The sequence below is a fragment of the Camelus bactrianus genome, chromosome 7, assembly GCF_048773025.1.
Source record: "Camelus bactrianus isolate YW-2024 breed Bactrian camel chromosome 7, ASM4877302v1, whole genome shotgun sequence".
NCBI classification, from domain to species: Eukaryota; Metazoa; Chordata; class Mammalia; order Artiodactyla; family Camelidae; genus Camelus; species Camelus bactrianus.
Window position 1 is genome coordinate 10,854,582 of NC_133545.1, and position 19,164 is coordinate 10,873,745.

General features: G+C 42.8%; 1 long non-coding RNA gene across 1 annotated transcript; it reads left to right on the plus strand.

Moving 5' to 3' along the window:
- The first annotated feature begins 52 nt into the window (after positions 1 to 52).
- LOC141578113 (uncharacterized) lies at positions 53 to 18,974 on the plus strand. Its single transcript, XR_012508033.1, has 8 exons — positions 53 to 195; positions 737 to 984; positions 1,085 to 1,214; positions 1,310 to 4,135; positions 4,601 to 5,017; positions 5,605 to 5,692; positions 6,237 to 8,146; positions 15,947 to 18,974. It is a non-coding gene; the product is annotated as an uncharacterized LOC141578113 (long non-coding RNA).
- The last annotated feature ends 190 nt before the right edge of the window (positions 18,975 to 19,164 follow it).

Here is a 19,164-nt window from a genome sequence, read left to right on the forward strand (position 1 = left end):
CAGCCCCACATCTACAGAGGTGGTGTCTTCCCTGCCTTTCACAGAGAGCCACTAGGCATTCGACTTTCCCGACCAATTCAGATTGGGGAAAACAATCACTCTTTTCGGTTAATACTTGCTATTCCCTTGCATTCTTTCTCACGCAGACTCAGTTCTTCATCCATGACACGCCCTAACAACTACCACTGCAGCAAAGTAAGTGGATAACATGAAGGTTCCAGAGGGAGACTGCCTAGATCTGAATGCTGGTTCTGTTACTTACTCTCATCTTGGGGAAGCGAGTGACTTGGTTTGTGCCTCAATTTTATGATCTGTAATTTGTTTTATTAAAAGTATGTACCTTATAGAGTTGCTGTAAGGATTAAATGAGTTAATATGTTAAGTGGTTATAACAATGCCTCGTACACAGTAATCACTCCTTCAAATTTAGCTTTCAAATTGGTAACGAGTTGTACTGCTACTAACATCATCATTTATTATTGAGTCTAATTTTGTGCTGGGGATTATATTAGGCAATCTGCATTCATTTTCTTGACTAAATAAAACCTGGGAGTCCCGAATTATTCACTCCACTTTCTAGACTAGGAAATTGTCTTTAGACAGGTTAAGTAACTTGGTAAAACTAGAAATTAACTGGATAGTCTAATTCCAAAACCCGTACTTTCAACTGTTAATGATGAAATTTTCAAGATTTTCTACTCTGTATATTCCTCTCTATTTTCTCTCTCTTTTAAAGAGTTTGACTGGAGACTTCTTACTATGGGAATTATTTTTCAATTTACTCCAGCTTCTATAACTAAATGACACTTAGTAAGCTATCCCCCAACTGCCTGAAATTCAACAGTAGCACCAAGCTGATGCCTGCCACTCTGATGGCCCCTCCAGTGGCAGGGAGGGGATTCTCCTAGGAGAACTGCCCTCCTCTGAGCCCAGGGATCAGTGTGGAGTGCCCTGCTGGAAGATTCTATCCCTGAACCTGTGCAGGTATGACATTTACAGAAGTGGGCCAATTCTGGGGTTATCCACCCTTCAAACTGAAATCACCAGAATAAAATATTGTCTTTATTCCATGCCTCTTTTTTAGCCCTCTCCACAGAGGTGTCTCCATCAGCCTCCCATTTTAAGCTGCTTTACAACAGGGTTTTCGTTCACTCAATTAGGGAGGAGAATGAGACCTGGGACATGGGAGACTGGAGCAACGAATAATTTTGGGGGTGAGTAGAGAATAGTGGGGCACAAATTCAGGGTCAATTCCAGGAAAATATATTTGACTCTTTTTTTGTTTGTTGAATACATTTTTATTGAACAGCTACTATGTGCCAGAGCTACGATCAGACACTGGGATACAAGCATGAACCCAAAAACGCCTCTGCTCTCATGAAGCTTCTAGTTTTGCGTCCAGTATATCTCAACAGTCCTGGATCCTGGGGTTACAACGTAAAAGGATATGAAGTCCAGTCTCTCCAAGGCCATGCTTGCCTGTGAGGAGTGAGATGGGGCCAACATTTCAAGCTGGATTATAAGGACAAAAGTTGGGGTTTCTTTAAATTGATGTAGGACCACAGAGAAAATGAATGATTTATCTTTCTGGGAAGGAAGGGAGGACTTCACAGAAGTGGTGTGGTTTTAAGTAAGATTTGTAGGAAAAGAAATAATTCTCTGGTAGACTAGACAGAGGGACCAGCATAGGAAAAGTCCAGGGGCTTATGACATTTTTGGAGTTTAGAAAAGGTTCAGTACAGCTGGAAAGCACAGTTGAGGGAGGATGTGAATAGCTGCAAAGGAAGATAAGTTTCTCCTCCTCCTCGTCTTTACCCTTCAATGAAAGTGTGCAAGAGGAGCAGGAGCTGCTGTTTTTGTAGCAGAGGGAGGCTTGGTGTTGGCTGTGTACAAGTGGTAGCTGCTCATAGAACAGCTCACTCACTTCTTTGCCATGAATCCAGCAGTTCACCCGGCATCTGTTTAAGAAGCACTCACCATCATCGGCATCAGAACCCAAACTACATCTTTCTCCTACCTGAGTACAGCGAGGATTTTACTGCCTCGGCATCCAGCATCACCCCCAACACTACCCAGCAGGACAGACATCCGTCCACCCTCTGAGACTTTGCTCTGCTTTGTTTCTGTCTGACTTATGCCCTGTGACCATTCTTATTCAAAATGTATCAGGAAAACCAGTAGCCCAAAGAGACTCTGTTTGGGAAAATAAGACAGACAGTGGTGAGGGAAGCCTCCCATACTGCTATTTGGAACACGGGGCTGGACTGAAACAGATGAAGACTTCTTGTGTCAGGACAGTGATGACTGGAACTGTAGGAGTGAGCCCTGCAGATGAGAAGAGTAGACCACGGAAGGTGGAGAGACAGCTCGTGCAAAGGCTCAGAGGGGGTCAGAGAGCATCGGTTCAGTGATGCTGGAATGAAAACCAGCAGGGGTGAGGGGACTGAAGGCCAGCTAGATCTCCAGAGTCCAGACTGTGAAATACCTTTGTGTCAGGTTAAGATATCTAAATTTTACCATGAATGTAAAAGAGAAGCATAGAGAATGTGTGAAGGGGCTGGGAGAATGATCAGATTTGTGTATTATGCATGTCACTCTAGTGGCAATGAGGAGGAAAAGGTGGAAGAGGACAAGAGGCAGGGAAGAAGCGTTCTTTTTTAAAAAAAATTAAATTAATTAAACTTTTTAAATTGAAGTACAGTCAATTACAACATGTCAATTTCTGCTGTACGGCATAATGTCCCAGCCATGCATATACATATGTATATTCATTTTCATATTTTTTTCATTGAAAGTTACTACAAGATCTTGAACATACAGAAGGATTCGTAACCCTCCAGGCGTCGCGTCAAAACACCTGACCGTAGAAGACACGGCTCCCCGATTTCGCTGGTTCGGGCGCCTACAACAGAGGGTGATGAGCCCTGCGGGGAATAAGCTGAGCTGAGGAACCTATAAATTAGGAATGTGGGAATACCTAGTAGATGGTTCACAGAACTAGCTTGGAACTAACGAGAGATGCAATGTGAATCGTGGATTGGATAATATTATCCAAGATGCACGTGCAGATCGAGAAGACAAGAATAAAAAGTCCAGAAATCAGGATAAAAGAAGGAAGAGAAGAGGAAGAGCCCACACGAAGGACTGCAAAGGAGTGGACAGTACTGTGGGGTTCAAACGTAAAGAAAGATAACCAAGTGGTGTCCTTTACAGTCAAATACGTATCTTGTTCTATGGATCGTTTTCTCACAGGCTGAGCCCCTTCAGAGAAGAGACCAAGACAAAGACTCCGCCTGGCTTTGCTCTCCGGAAACCTCAAGACGGGGGGGTTCACATCTGGGCCAGCAGCCACTTCTTCTCAGGGGACAGAGGGCCCCAGTGCCGACAGCGGGACTTTCATCCGCTGCCTGAGTAACAGCAGAGTTATTCACGGTCCCGGGTCTGGCCTTGTGTGGATGCAGGCCCAGTTCTGCAAGATTCGGTGTGTCCAAGCAAGAAGCACTGATCTGTGGAGTAGCTTCCCAATGGCCAGGACGGTCTCCAAAGGGGTCCAGGGCTAAATACAGGGAAGCTTTTGGAGGGTTTTCTTTGCAACTACAATTTCTGTTCCTTGTGTCTCATGTAGATTTAGTTAAAACTCCATTCATTTCGAGGTAGGATTGTGAAAATCATCAGTTCACGTCCTTCTGTGATTTCAGTGTTCAAAGCCACGGAGTGAGGACCCGAGGGCTGAGAAGAGGGACTGCGTGGGAAAGGAAAAGGCTTTTGAGCCGCTGTGTGTGAAGTAACACGCTTTACGTGAGGAAGGAACCGTTAACCAGAGATGACGGTCTGTGGAGAAAATCAAAGGAAGCGTTTCCTGTTTCCTCCCCTGCAGGTCGCCATGAGGCAACCGTCAAATACCATCCCACTTATCTTGCTGGACACAACTGGTGCCGGCCTCAGCAGGGCGGTGCAGGAGGGCGCAGGGGACGGGGCAGTCCGACCGCGGCTGGACCATCCCCCGGCTTGGTCGAGGCCGACCCGGGCACAGCCCTCTTCCCAGCTTGCTGCTCAGACCACACTGGCCGCTCAGGGCTGGGGAGTCGGTGGACACCTGCAGTGGCTTCTGCAGTTTGAGATGAGGTTTATGAAGGTGGGGCTTCCTCACTTCTGCGAGGACCTTTTTTGTGCTGTCTGTAAGTGCCTGTGCAGTGCTGTGCATTCACTGCTGGCACAGAAGTATCTAGATGTCTGTGAGGGGCTGGTGGCCTCCAGCGTCAGGGGAAACTGGTCCTTCCTTATTCTGGAGACAGTGGACTCGGAGGGGCGATCTCCTTTCTCTGTGGTGTTAACCCCGTGTGAATAATGGATCAGCTGGGGTTCCATTCCGGGGTCTTGTCGATACCAGTACATGCTCTCGTGGTCCATGGCTTGATTACATTCCAGAGTAATCTTCTTTCCTGTCCCTATGACAGCGTATCTTGGGGTCTGGTTAACATCGGCATTTGTGAGGCCTGAGAGATACAGAATAAAATTGGCAGCTGAGTCCAGGATGGGCCTGAATGCTGAAGCCAGAAGCAAGCCTAGTAGAGAGAAAAATGTTTCTTCCTGATTTTAGAGAATTCTGTGTCTATGACTTACCCGCACCCAGAAGGGAAAGGGCCACATAGCAGAGGAGCCTGACGGCCATGGCACAGTCGGGGTGAGAAGGGTGTCTCCCGGCTCTGGGGAAGTGGGACGGGCTCTTAATGAAGTCGCTCAGACTGCGATGACGTAGTCCTTCTGGGCCCCGCAGCTGTCCTGTTGATACCGTAGTGTCGTCTAGACGCTTTTACCCATCAGAGCACTGATATTTTTGTCCACGTCTCTCATCCAAAGAAGGCTAGATGTTTTGCTGGTCTTAACTCAGGTCTCTGTTTTGACAAAATTGCACCTGTATTACAAGCAACGAAGATGAGAACGGTAACGCTTCAAAAGCTCGTAATAGGAGGACTTGACCTGATCAGGGAGGTCGGCAGAGGCAGTGATGCTCGAGGTGAGTTCTGGGGAACGGGCTGGAATGAAGTCTGCAGAGCTGAGACAGAAGAACGTTTGGTGAGCAGCGTGGCTCAGTCAGACGGGGTGCAGGGACCATCTGGCGAGGATTAAGTGGGGCAACCCCTTAGGTAACACGCGTGAAGGGCTGAAAGCAGTAACTGGCATTCACCGGGTTCTCAGAAAATGTATTATTATTGCGTGATAATCACACAACGTTCCCCGTCTCGCTTCTCACTTTTCGGTGTTCAGATTTCACTCACTTCATCAACTTGGGCTCCATGGTACAAGGTTCATCTTTCTTTAACTGCACTACCAATCGTGCCAGCATGGAAAATTCAGATCTGCAGCTTTTTTCCAATACATACTTGGGTAACACTGGCTAAACATTTTTGGATGCTGCTGCTATGAACAGAATCCAAAACAAACACTCTTCTCTCTCCTTTCTCTTTCCTCGTGTCATCTTGAGAAAAGTTTTTAGCTGTGACTTTGAGCCACGAAGATGAATCCCAGGTTTCCTTCCCCCTTTGTCTGCTGCCTCTGCCCCAGTTCACTAGGATACACACCCAATAAAACTCCTGCTTGCAGGCTGCTGACCTGGGCTTTTGGATTTTGGCTATTACAGCTCCACTGTTTAAGGATCACCTCTTCAGTTTTCTTGGATGTATTAACACCGGTAGGTCCCTGCTCACTCTTGCTCTCCCCTGTGTCCTGAACGAATATAACGCTTCTGACTTACAGACCCTGAAATACTCTTATTAGGGGCTCTCTTAAGATAAAGGTAATCATTAAAATCATTGGTGACATTTGGTCTTTGCTTTTACTATGAAAGCTGGTCTTCCATTAATAGGAAGTGGCCAGGAAGAGAAAAATCAATGAAGCTTTACTGCCTCCTGCTGGAAAAAAAAAGTGGAATGGGTGATTAGAGAGAGATCTGGAGAGATTCTTTCTGATGAATTTTAAAGAAACAGGAAGGAGAGAGACTTCCAGTTGATCTAAGTGTGAGGAGATGTTAGGATTGATTGATGAGTCGATAAAAGTTCTCAGCAGGGCCTGGGTGTAAAATCTTTATCTCGCGGTAGAGATGGCTAAAGAAAGAAGGAAGATAGAGAGGGGTAGATCTTGGGTTGGGAGTAGATATGAGTGAGGCTCAGGTCCTGCTCAGAGGAAGGGATGCTTGAAGGCAGGGATAAACCACGTGCCCCTTGTTGCCTGTGCAGGAATGACTCATGCGTGCCCACCTTTCCGGTCCAGCGAGGGAAGTCTCTGGAGCAGCTGACGAGAATTTTTAAATGTCAACAATTAGGGATACAGGAATCATCAGAGATAATTGTTACATACATCTGTATGCATTTTTGGTCCAGTAAAAACACCCTGTCTCATTTTCTAGTCTTCTTTGTCTTCTTATATAATTGTGCTTAAAGGACTTGCAGGTCGGGGGTGTGTGGAGGACTTAAACACCCACCAGAGCTCAGAAAACATGTTATTTGGAAGAAAATCCTGAACTACTTGAGATGTGTTTGAGTCTATTTCCCTCTCCTGTCCTCTGTCCCATCCTTCTACTTTTTCTTCACTAAATCAAACAATGTTCTCAGTTCTAAGGCTGTCAAACTGGAGGGACATCACTCTCAAACTAAAGAACACAGTCTCAGGAAGGGTGAGAATAAAGTGATTTATGAAGGACTACACCAACTGTGGTAGTTTTAGAATGGATAGGAGCCGAGTCTTCCCTGTCTGTAGGAGTCAGAAAAGCCTTTATGGAGAAGCTAATCTCACAGCTAAGAATGAAAGGACATGCAAGAGTGAGCCAGGCGGTCAAGCAGCAGTGACCCACTTCAGACACAGGAGAAGCCTTTGCAAAGGTGAGGCCCTGTGATTCGGCTTGTCCCCTTCAGTGAAATACGAAACAGTCAGTAGAGCTGGACTCTCAAATTCTGCAGTGAATTTGGAAGACTTGGTCATACTTTTAGACAGAGACCTCTTCATGGAGGGCTTTATGGAGAACGTTGGACTCACTCAGGCTGGTGGGATTGTCCAAGACAGAGGAGAGCCGATGCAGTAAGAGGCTGGCGGACCAGTGAGAAGAACACTGCATCTTTTCTAAGTGACAGGTGATGAGGGCCTGCAGTAAAGTAGAAGCAACGAAGACAGACAGGATCAGCTGAATCAGATAAGCGTGCATGTCAGAAACCGTGATGAGACTCCGGGCTGTCCCTTTAGGCATGAAGGCCATCTCCCCCGCCGCCTAGGCGTGCTGCTGGCTGGCGGCCCTCCTTGTGAGTTGTCTTGGCTAAAGGGACCCCTCTTCCCCCGAGGGCAGCCCCCTTCTCAGGGCCATCGTGTCCAATGTGGCTGCACTGAATGTGGGCATAAGACCCGGCCTCCTCACCTCCCCTTCGGGTAATTCTAGGGGCCCCCTCCGCCTCCCAGCTCCCTGTGGACTCAGCTTAGGCCTTTGTGGAGGCTGCAGGACTGCCCAGCTTCTCCTCTGCCCCATGCAACTTCCTTCTTTTCCCTTCTACCCATGTTGATCATAAGGGCACTTTCTAATAATCTTCCTGAACACTAATGTCCCTTGCAAAGTCCATTTTCCAGGAAATCTGAATCGATGACAATGTGCAATACAGAAGTAATAGATTTATCAATGGATGTAATGCGAGGACTAATGGAAAAGAGGAACTTAGAACCATCATTCCACTCACTGAGACAGAAGTACAGTATATGGGCCAGAGTGGATGCATGTAGGGGCGGGGAGGCAATAAATTCAGCAATAAATTACTTGAGTTTGAATTGTAGGCCATCCAGGTGGAAGTGTTGAGAAGACTGAATTTATCATTTAGGAAGTCATGTAAGAAATTGTCATGGCCATGGATGGGAATGTTAAGGGTAAATATTTATACTGAGGGGGAAAAAAGGCAGAAGAAAAGTCCAGGGAAATCTAGTAAAAATGTCCAGTAGACTGTAAAATGGAACAGTTACAGCTCATGAGAGAAGAATTATATTACAGGTGAGATGGCTTGTGAAGTGTGTATAGAATGCTGGGAACCAAACTCCATAGAACACTGATCTTTTTTTCCCAAGGGAATACATGAAACAGAACCCATGAAGTGCACTGCAAAACAGAAAAGAGGTATGACCCCCCCCCCGCCCCCCGCCCAGGTTAGAAGCGGTAGAAAACAAAAGCAATTTGATTCTTTGTGCCTGAACATCACCAGATCCTGTGGATTCTTCTGTTCAAATAACTGAGGCTTCCACGGTAAGAAGAGAAAGCACATTAGGAAGGCTTAACCTGGTCCGCAGGCAGACTCTTACATCATGCTTGGCAGTCCTTGATTGAGTATCTTTGTGCCCACAGTTCACTGGCTCCTAAGAGGGTTCGCCCTGCAGGGCAGTCGGGGTCTTTTTTTCCAATGCCTTGAGAGAAAGAGGAATCTCCAAGCTCCTAGCTTTGCCTCCATGTTGGACAGTAGGCGTATTTTTTTGAATTCAGTAGTACATCCAGGAAATGAAACAAGTCTTTCTGCTCCTGCAGGTTAAGATTAATCTCAGGACAGATTCAAGTATGGAGCAGTAGATGAAAGATCATTTTTATAGATCACTATCTCTGGTAGTTGAACTCCACCTTCTGAGTCAAATTGAACGGTAATTAAATTTACTTAGAATGAAGTTTTAGAAAACAAGCTAGTCTGTCTGTTCTCGGTATCAAGGCAACCACGTATAGAGCTAAACAGCAGGATCTGGAGGGCCCAGGACTGAGAAAGGCTGGCAGGGTAGAGGGGCCACCAGCAGGGACAGAATGGGTGGGGATGATGCAGAGTGGGTAGAGGGAGACAGGTGCCACAGGACCACTGAAAACCACACTGTAGAAGAGCCAACAAGAGATGCTTTTATTGAAAGTCATCATGGTGTTCCCGAATGCTCAGGTTCATTCTCCTAGGAGGACACTACTGGGCTAGCCCCACCAGAACAGGTAGCGCGGGTCAGAGGATAGCTCTAGTCTAGCCTGTGCTTTTGGAGTCATCACATGGCCTGGGAACCCTAACCCAAGGCGGCCCTGAGTTCAGATGGAGGCTCACCCAGGCACAGAATGACCTTGAAGGATCCTACAACTCGCATCCAGAAAGACTTCTGAGCCCTCCTGAGCAAATGTGCTGGTCTTCCTGCGCAGAGCGCAGGTGGGCAGGAAGCACTGTGCAAATAACTGCTGGCACAGAAGTAAAGGGCTGTCTGGTTGGGGACAGGAGTCTCCAGGAACAAGAAGAATTTCGCCTTCTCCGCACGAGAGACCCTATAGCCATTGGAGAGCTCTCCTTTGTTGGTATCATTGACATTGTAGGAAGCGAAGATCAGCCGGAGCCCCAGTCCTGGGTCTTGTCGATACCAGTACATATAATTGTGACCCTTAGTCTGAAAACATTCCAGTAAAACACTGTTTCCTGTGTTTGTGATCCTATTCCGTGGGGTCTGAGTAACACCAGTATCCATGGAGCCTGTGAGGAAACAAGGCAGAAACTGGAGGGAGTCTGTGCAGGTTCCTCTTGCCACAGTCTCTAGGGAGAAGCTTCAGACCCGGAAAATTTAAGGCAGGGATTCCTTATGTTTCCCTAACTCACCTGTTCCCAGGAGACAAAAGGCCACACAGCAGAGGAGCATGGAGCCCATGGTGGGGAGAGGCAGGATGGAGGTGTTTCCAGCTCTGAGGTTTGGGGGAACAGGACATGGAAATAGGAAACTGCAAGGATTCAGTAGGTGATGTCACTGTCCCTCCCAACTGAGTGGGTCTCAGAGAAAGATGCAACCACACCCCTTCCCACCACACCCCGCAAGGATCTAACCTTCAGTGCCGCACTTGTCTGGCGGGTGGTGCTTTGGCTTACTTAGTGTGTGTCCTATCAGCGGATGCGGAAACTCCTGCTCCTTCCGCTTCCTGGTTCTTCTCTGCCATCTGTCAGAAAGCAGTCTCTCTCCCTCTTCTCAGAACCTCTCTATTTCAGTTGTTCAAGGAAGCATCACCATCCCAACTGAATAGGGCACAGAGAAAGGTCAGAATCCTCTCAAATAAAAGGAGTCTAGTCTCACTGGAAGGCTGTGACCCTGTAACATTTCTCTTTTTTTTCCTGCATTTATTTTTTCTAACTCAGGTCTAGGTAATCTATGTGATTTGAATATATTCATCATAAATGTTGAGATTTTTTTTTTTAAAGAGAAGGGAAGCACGATAACTTTGTTCCAGTTGCCAGTGTTCTTTAAGGGCTGCTGCTTTTTTGGTCAGTATTTTCTAGATGCAGATCTCCGCTAAAAGTATTAGCTCATTGCAGGAAGGCACTCACTCAATGTGGGTAGGGTTTGGGATTTCAAACCAATACTTAACATCTTCACTCATATTTTGAATGAACTGTAAATGGTTCCTTAAAGAAATATTTTTGGCATAACATAAATTGTTCCTGATTTTAGGAGGAAAGTGTTCAATATTTCAGTGCAACAAATTACAAATAACAGCACAGTGAGACAACAATGGTGTGAAATCCTGTGTGACGGTCGTAACAGGCAAAGTTGGCAGCCTGGTCTTGTCCTGGCTCCCCCCGGTCCATGGATACATCATGGCATCTCACACCAGTCAATCCTGCTGCACATAACATTGGAAAAATCTCCTTTTTAATATTTTTTCTTTCAATTATGAAATGTTCTAACACATACCGAGTACATACAATAGTATAATGAGCTTCCATGTTCCCACATTACCTGGCTTCAATAATCATCAACACATGGCATCTCTTGTTTATTCCCTGTTTGCTTCTCTCTCTCCTGTGTTATTTTGCACAGTGCCTGATTTATTTGGAGCACCCAAGCACATTTTACAGCCAGTGCATCATTCCATATGACACATTCCCTCCCTTGTCTCTCTTTCTGAGTACAGTTTTCCATTAATAATACCGCTAGATATGTGGACTTGTTCCAATAAATTTTATATCCTTGGGTTCAATGAACACAAACAAGGTCATTATAATAAAAATCATCAGTTTGGTCTTGTCCTTAATGGGAAAATGTAATTGCCCTCATTTGCAATTCTTAAGCATGCTTTTTTGTTGCCCCCTGCTGAAGGCAATGATGTGAGTGAAGAGAGATTTGGGAGCTGAATATAACCTGTTATTGGGGGCGGGGTCCCATCAGTTGAGAGAACAGAGGAGTCAGGTCCGGTGGAGTCCTACAGGAGGAGTCTGTAGACACATGGCAAGGAGCGGAGACGCAGAAATCATTCTGGGAGCAGAATCTATGCCTGAGGAGGAGTGAGAGACTACTATCAGAGGAATGAATGGGAGAGATACATAACGGATGCGAAGGGAATTGAAAAAGACATTCTAATTTCTGGGCAACCAAGAAGGTCCTTGTTGGCATGGACCAATATTCCCTCTACTCTGGGCGGCTCATATGGCTCTCAAACCTTATCTATAATCCACTTTTCCTCTGACTTACCTTCCACCACAGGCAGAGCACAGACCTCTCGGTCTTACCCACATACCATGCTCCTTGCCACATATGTGCTGTGTGTTCAGAGGTGATCTTAGGGACAATGAGAACACGCTTCTCATTTGTGAATCATTAATCTATATAACAAATGTCCTCTGGTACAAAGGATGCCAAAGGAGAAATGATGTTTTATCACTAGTCAGTCAAAAGAAAATTTTGTCTACCTTCAACTCTCAAGGGTGTTTTCTTCTAGAAGATTTGTAGTTTTAGCTTTGACACTTAGTCCTATGACCCATCTCAAATTGATTTTAGTTCATGGGATTAGGTACCAGAAAAGTCCATTCCTTCCCATGTAATCATCCATTTGTTTCAATATTATTTGTTGAGAAAGTTGCTATTGTAATGCTTTAAAATCTTCAATCCATAAACAGGATATATCTTTTCATTTTTAGTATTTTCTTTAGTTTCCATTTGTGATGTTTTGTAGTTTTTGATTGAACATCATTTGCTAAATTTATTGATTCTATTGTATATGGAATTGTTTCCTAAAGTTTATTTTTCAGTTGTTTGCAACTAGTCTAGAAACATCTGATTTTTAATTTTGATGTGGTATCTTGTGATCTTTCTAAAGTCACTGATTGTTTCTAGTTGTGAATCACTGATTTCTATATAAATAATCTATTTTTATAAAAACTATATAAATAATTCCATATAAATATAAATTTATTTGTAATTTATAAATACACAAAAATTTATAAACATATATAATATAATGAATATTACATACTATAAACAATCTAAAAATAGTGATAATTTCACCTCTTCTTTTACAGTATTTAGGATTATTATTTCATTTTTGGTTGGTCTATGACATGGTGTATGTCTTCCAATATAATGTTGAAGAAAACTAATGAGAGAAAACGTCATGCCTTGTTCCTGATTATAGGAAGAATGTGTCCAATATTCACCATTACACTGGGTGGTAGCTGTAAATTTTTCACTGATAGCCTCTATCAGATTGAGAAAGCTCTCTTCTATTACCAGGGCTGAGAGTGTTCGTTTTGAAAGAGTACTGGATTTTTCAACTGTTTTCTCAGTACCTATTGAGATGGTGAAATGGTTATTCTTCATTATTTTGCTAGCATGATGACACCCATTGATTTCTGAGCGCTAACTCATTGTGCCTCTTGCAGTAAACTCACTGGGTCCTGATGCATTATCACATGCACAGATACATACGCATACACACATGCATACGTCACACAAATGCATTTGGGCTGGATTTGTTAACGTGTTGGGAAAAATCTTTTCACCTATGGTCATATAGGATAGCGTTCTGTAATATCTTAGATTTGGGCATTAGGGTTTTGCTAGTTTTATATAATGAGTTATGAATTGTTTCTACTTCTTGTTTTCTAAAAAGAAAAAACGTTAGGTAAAGCTGGCATTTTTTCCCCTGAAATGTTTGAAAAAATTCACCAGGAAAGGAATTCAGGTTTTTAGTTTCCTTTGAAAGAATGTTTTTGATGAAGAATTAAATTTCCTTCATATAAGGTTCTTCACATTCCTAATTTCATCTCTAGTCAGTATGATAAGTTGCGTTTTTCAAATAATTTCACTTCACCTAGTTGTAGAATTGATTGGCATATACTTAAGATATTCTACCATTTTAATGTCTGCTGGATCTATGGAGATGATCTCCTTTGCATCATTGATATGGTAACTTGTGTTTTTTCCTTTTTTGTCTTGACTATTCCGGGTTTATCAGTTTTATCGATTAATCAAATTATGATCATATTTTCCTCTAAATCCTTGAATATTTTTGTAACAGCTCCTTGAAAATCCTTGTCTGAAGTTCCCAGCATCTGTGTTATTTATGGTTGGTTTCTGCTGCCATTTTTTCCTACGTTGGGTCATATTTTCCCATTTATTCCCAAGTCTAACACTTTGTTGTTGCGTGATTCAAATTGTGGATACTACCTTGTTAAGAGTCTAGATTTTTTTTTGGCTTTATTTAATGAGTGCTGATGTACTTTTCTCTAAAAGGCAGTGAATTTATTGGCAAATCAGCTGGATCCCTTTGAGGCTTGCTGAGCATCGTTAGGGCAGTTCTGGCATGGCTGTCACTCTAGGACCTGGGTGGCCCGTCTCCCGACGTGTGACTGCTTCCCCCTGGCGGTGCCAAGTGTATTCTCAGGGTGTCAGCAAAGTCTGTCCACTCTGGCTGCTCAGGAGTTCCGTCTGCCTGGATTGTATGACCCCCACAACCTCCATTCCTCTCACAGCTCCCCAGCAACTGCTCTCTGCCAGGCCTTGGGGGGGCTCTGTCTGGTAGACGTCTACTGTTACCATTTGCCCAAAGACTACAGAGGACTCCATGAAAAATAAATAAATAATAAAGAGGACCCCATGCAATACTGGGAGCTCTGTTTGTGCACAGCTCCCTTCTCCATAGCAGCTTCCCCTCCCCTACAAAGTCAGCCACCTCCACAGCCCTGAACTCGGGTCTCAGCGAGGCCCCTGTGCTCGGCTTGGTCTCCACGCCCTTGCGCTGCGGTCCAGGAACTGTACCAAGGCAGGGACTTGTATGTCTCCGCTTCTCAGTGCTGACAGCCCTCCCCTGCCTGCTGTCCAATATCTGGACACTGCTGCCTTAAGACTGTTGTCAGGTTTCATAGTGGCTTCTGTGTGTAGGGCAAGTAAGTAACAACTGTCCATTTTGACCTGAAGCCAACTTTCCAAGTTTTTCTTATTATAACGATAGAATTACTATAATGCTTTTGCATTTTTAAGGTTCTTGATTCCTATTGTCAAACTGACACCATTGTAAGTAGTTTATAAAAGGAACCCTCCGACTGGGCTCTTTATCAAACTGGACAACTTGAATCATTTTTAAAGTGTTCTTAAACACTTTCTCACAAATATTATTCCTTTCCAAATTTACACGAAAAAAAATTTTCTATTCACATGTTCTCATTTCCTACAAAGTTGTTGGTTTTGTTCTTTTCTAAAATCATTATTTTCATCTTTATGGTAAATGCTTAAAATTTGTTTCCCTAAAGTTATTTCTCAGGAATTTGTTTTAATTTATCCAATGAATAATTACTCCCCATAGAGCATATAACATTCTCATATTTTTCATTTAAAAAAATCTATAACTTGCCATAACTACACACATTCTTTGAAATACATTTTTCATGGCTCGTTTACTCTTCCCTCTGTTCCCAGAGACTGAAATTCTGTGTTGCGCCCCCAAAAGTTTCTCAGCCCTTTTAAGCCTCAGTGAATGGGAGTTGTTCTGCCACACTGGTGAAATTTAAAAGAATTAGCTGTCATATCAAGAGCGCAATAGAATCGATGATTGTACTGGATGGAATTTGGCTCTAAAAGTAGATAACGTGGATAAATATAAAGTCTTTAAGAAAAATTTGTGAATTTTTGCTGCCCTGTGCAGCAGAATCCACTTAGAAAAAAGAGAGAGAAAGAAATTTGTTTGAATCAAGTTGACTCCAGGGAGCAAACAGCACAGCTGAGTGGATGAAGCACTTTCTCAGCATTTTCAGATGAAAGGGGGCTGTTGAGGAGTGATGAGTAGCCTTGGGGCCAGCAATGATAGAAAAGCTTTTCTATTCTTCACAAAGACATGAGTGATAATAGGGGAGGCCACAGTCTGGATGCCCAGGGGACTGGGAAAGGGAGAAAACAAGGTGAGATTCATGTAACAGAGATAATAACATGTGCCTGCTCGAGAAGAGAGACCCCCGGTTCCCCCACGCCCAGTGGTTCTTTGGAGTCTGGGATGCAGATGACGTCATATAGGAAGGTGGTATTTGAATGCTCAAAATAAAAAAGCGGGCTAATACCTAGTATATCTCATCATTGTCTGTCCATCACTCCTTGGCTCCCGCTCAGCACCCTTTAGCCTTGTATTAGATTGCACTGTGGCTTAAGCTAGCTCCAGGGAACTCCTGTTACGTCCTTCCAACCTAATAGATCACCTGCTTCCTGAGTTGGGTCTTGATAAGTTTGTGCACTAGGAGGAACTAACATTTTGGCGCTGTGGGTTGGCTACTGGCACAGAAATACAGTGCTGAGTCTCCTGGTTCAGAGGACTGGATTTCCAGGCTGCAGGGTGAGTTTCGGGGGCATTCTGCTGAGACTCGCTTCTTGACTAACTCGATTTGATCAAGAACTCGTTCGTTCTGAAAGGAAATTAGAAACTTCAACTCTTTTTTCTGGATCTGTTGATACCAATTAAAAAAAGTATGTCCTTTTGGGGGAACACAATCCATGTTTGCTGTCTGTCCTTTGCTTTACACCAAGTGTCCTGGAGTCTGGGGGACACTGGCATCTACAGAGCCTGTAAGACAAGGAAGCAGAAGCTATAGACAGAAAGGGAACCTGACAAGACTTGGGTCTGGGTCTTAGCAAACCCAGGACAAGATTTTTCTTTTATGCTTAGGACTCACCTGCTCCCAGAAGACAAAGGGCTACAGAGCAGAGGAACCAGGTGCCCATGGTGGAAACAATATAGCAAAAGGATGAGGTTTTGTAATCCCCATCAACAACCTTCTTGTGATGTCATCACTTTGCAGACTCAGTCATAATGAAATTTACCAATGTTTACATGTTTAATGGCTAAATAAATTTCTTCTTTTGTGAGGTGCTTGTTTGTGTTTTTTATACATTTTTCTATTATTGTTTTTCTCACTAATATATAGAAAAAATTATAGTAATTTGTAGGTGTCCTTTATAAATTCTATACACCGGCCTTTCTTGGACATATAAATGTAATATACATCTTGGACATATAAGTGTGGCTATGGATAGAAAACTAGTAATATCATCATATCTCACTATGGAGCTATTTGTTCACTCTTGCATAGTTCAGTTTGATGGATTAAATATCTTAAATTTGATAGAGTCATTTCAGTCAATTTGTTCATTAGTTTCACGATTTTACTACGTTTATGCTTTGAACACAGCTGGAATTGATTTTGGCTGTTGTGAGGTAAGTGGCCAGTTTCATCTTTCTTCATACATACAGAACCAATAGTCCCACCCCCATTTGTTGAAAATCTATTCTGTGTCTTCTGTGGTACTATCTCTGTGTGTATGTGTACCTATATAAACAAATCCATGAGAAAACCCCACAGTTCCCATGCCACACTGTACCTTTATTTGTGTGGTTTTACAATAACTCTCAACACTTGTTACAGTCCTCCCTCTTGTATCTTCTACTGTAAGAGTGTCCTGGCTACTCACTGCCCCTTGCAGCATCATATAAAGTTAGATTTAGCCTATCAAGTTCTATCGAAAACATATTGGGAGTTTGATTGAATTCTGTTAAGTATACAAATCAATTTGGAAAAATGGACATTTTAAACTTGTCAAATCTACCCAACCTGTAAATATAGGATGTCTTCACTTATTTAAGCCTTCTCTAATGGTGTTAATAAGGCCATATATATATTCTTCTTTTCGTGGAGGACTTTCACTACTTTTGCTCAATTTATTCCCAAGTATGTATATTTGATATCTTTGTTTGATTTAATTTCCTAAATCTGTTTCTGATATACAGGTGTTTATGTTTAGAATATCATTCACATCTGTATATACATGTGAATAATATATATAGCTTTATATATGTATATATATATTTATATATCTATATCCCATGAAATATACCTGGTTGGGAACAGTATTTGTGTGTCTCATCACTCTCCTCTTTCCAACACCTTTTATTTCTTCCACATCCTCAGAGTCTCCTCTGGCATCAGCCATTGGTAGACAGACCCACACTCCTTTTACAGAGGCTTCCCGCTGCCTGCTTTGGTGGTTCATCAGAAGCTCAACTCTGCCTCATGTCTTTCTAAAGATGTCCTGAAGAAACTACAGTGTAAAATCTCTTACTGTCCAGAATAAGCTAATATATGACCGTTCCCTTATTCCTACAAGTTACCCAAGAAGTGTTTGTGGCTTTTTCTGCTTTGATCACCTTTACTTTTTTCATTTTCTTATGAATATCAACGTTAGACAACCCAAAGCTCATACTTTCTCTTAATTTCCTTTTTTTTTTTTAAGATTTTATACCTTGATCAATCCCTACATAGTCCATTTCTGCCTTCTTTTATCTCCTTAAAGAACCGCAATACCATAATCTATGTTTCCAAGTATTTTATCTCAACCGAAATCTGTATTTTGGGTGGACTTTTCTGGCCCCAAAGTTTAATTCTTGATGTGCTGAGTTCTACAGAACCTGTACCTCTAGCCAGGCTCTATTCACATCTGTATGTACAACTGCCTACTTCCAATTTTTATCTTATTATCCAATAAATAATTCAAACTCTACTATCCAGATGGGAAATGCTACTGATAACATGGTCCCGTTTATTGAACTCGTGCCTTTATAAGGAACCAAAGTCTTCTAGAGACCATTGAAAAATTGTGTTGATCGCCTGTCTGCTGATGACAACTGAGTATTTCTCTCACGTTTCAGTCCCATCTTTTGAGCATTAGCCCACAAGAGATTTCTATACTCACATCCATGAAACCAGAAAGTCACCTTGTTCCGAAACTTCATTCCATCAACTCTCTCAAATTTGTTCAGTTGGATAAAATTCACATCAGTTGATCATGTACTTTCTCATCTTTCAATTCTGCCAAGTGTGACTCTCTTTAATAGGAATGTTCTACACGCAATGACATCCATCTGGTGAAGCTCACATTCTCTTAGCTTCATCTGATCCACCACCAGGCAGAACTGTCATATCTTCCCCAGAGCAACCAAAAAGCTTCTGATTGCAGTGTTATAGTGTATCATGTTGCGATATATGAAATTACAATGTATTAAATTATATTCAAATTGATAATTACTTTCTTACTAGACTAGTAGCTCCTTGGAGAACGACTCTGTTTTCTATTTAATTTTTTATCCTTTATATCTGGAAAAGTGGCAGGACACAGGAAAATGTCAAGGAAAAATATAAGTGAATGTATAAGGAGCGATTAAAAGACCAGAGGCCCCAAAGTGCTGAAATGTATCCTCTGGGTCTATTCCCCTGTGTTTTTTTTTTAATTTTTTTTTGAAGTGTAGTTGATTTACAGTGTTAGTTTCAGGTGTACAGCAAAGTGATTCAGTTATACATATACATACATATGTGTATGTATAAATATAAATATGTATATTTTCTTTTCAGATTCTTTTCCACTATAGCTTATTACAAGAAATTGAATGTAGTTCCCTGTGCTATACAGTAGGTTCTTGTTTATTTTATATATAATAATGTGGTGTCTGTTAACCCTCAATCCCTAATTCATCCCTCCCCACCCTTTCCCCTTTGATAACCATAGTTTGCTTTCTACGTCTGTGAGTCTGTCTTTGGTTTGTAAATAGAATTTGTATTTTTTTTTTTAGATTCCACATGTAAGTGATATCATATGATATTTGTCTTTCTCTGTGTGTCTTACTTCACTCAGTATGATCATCTCTAGGTCCATGAGTCATTGATTCAGAATGCAGAGTGCAGGGAAGGATGCTGAGCAGAGGGACATTTAAAACATTTTAGGTAGAGGCTGTAGTGGGGGCCGCAGGGCTGGAGCGGGTTTGTGCACCGGTGGGCGGTGGCCGTGTTCCACCGTGGTGCGCTGCCAGAACAGACGTACAAGGCTGTTTGGTTG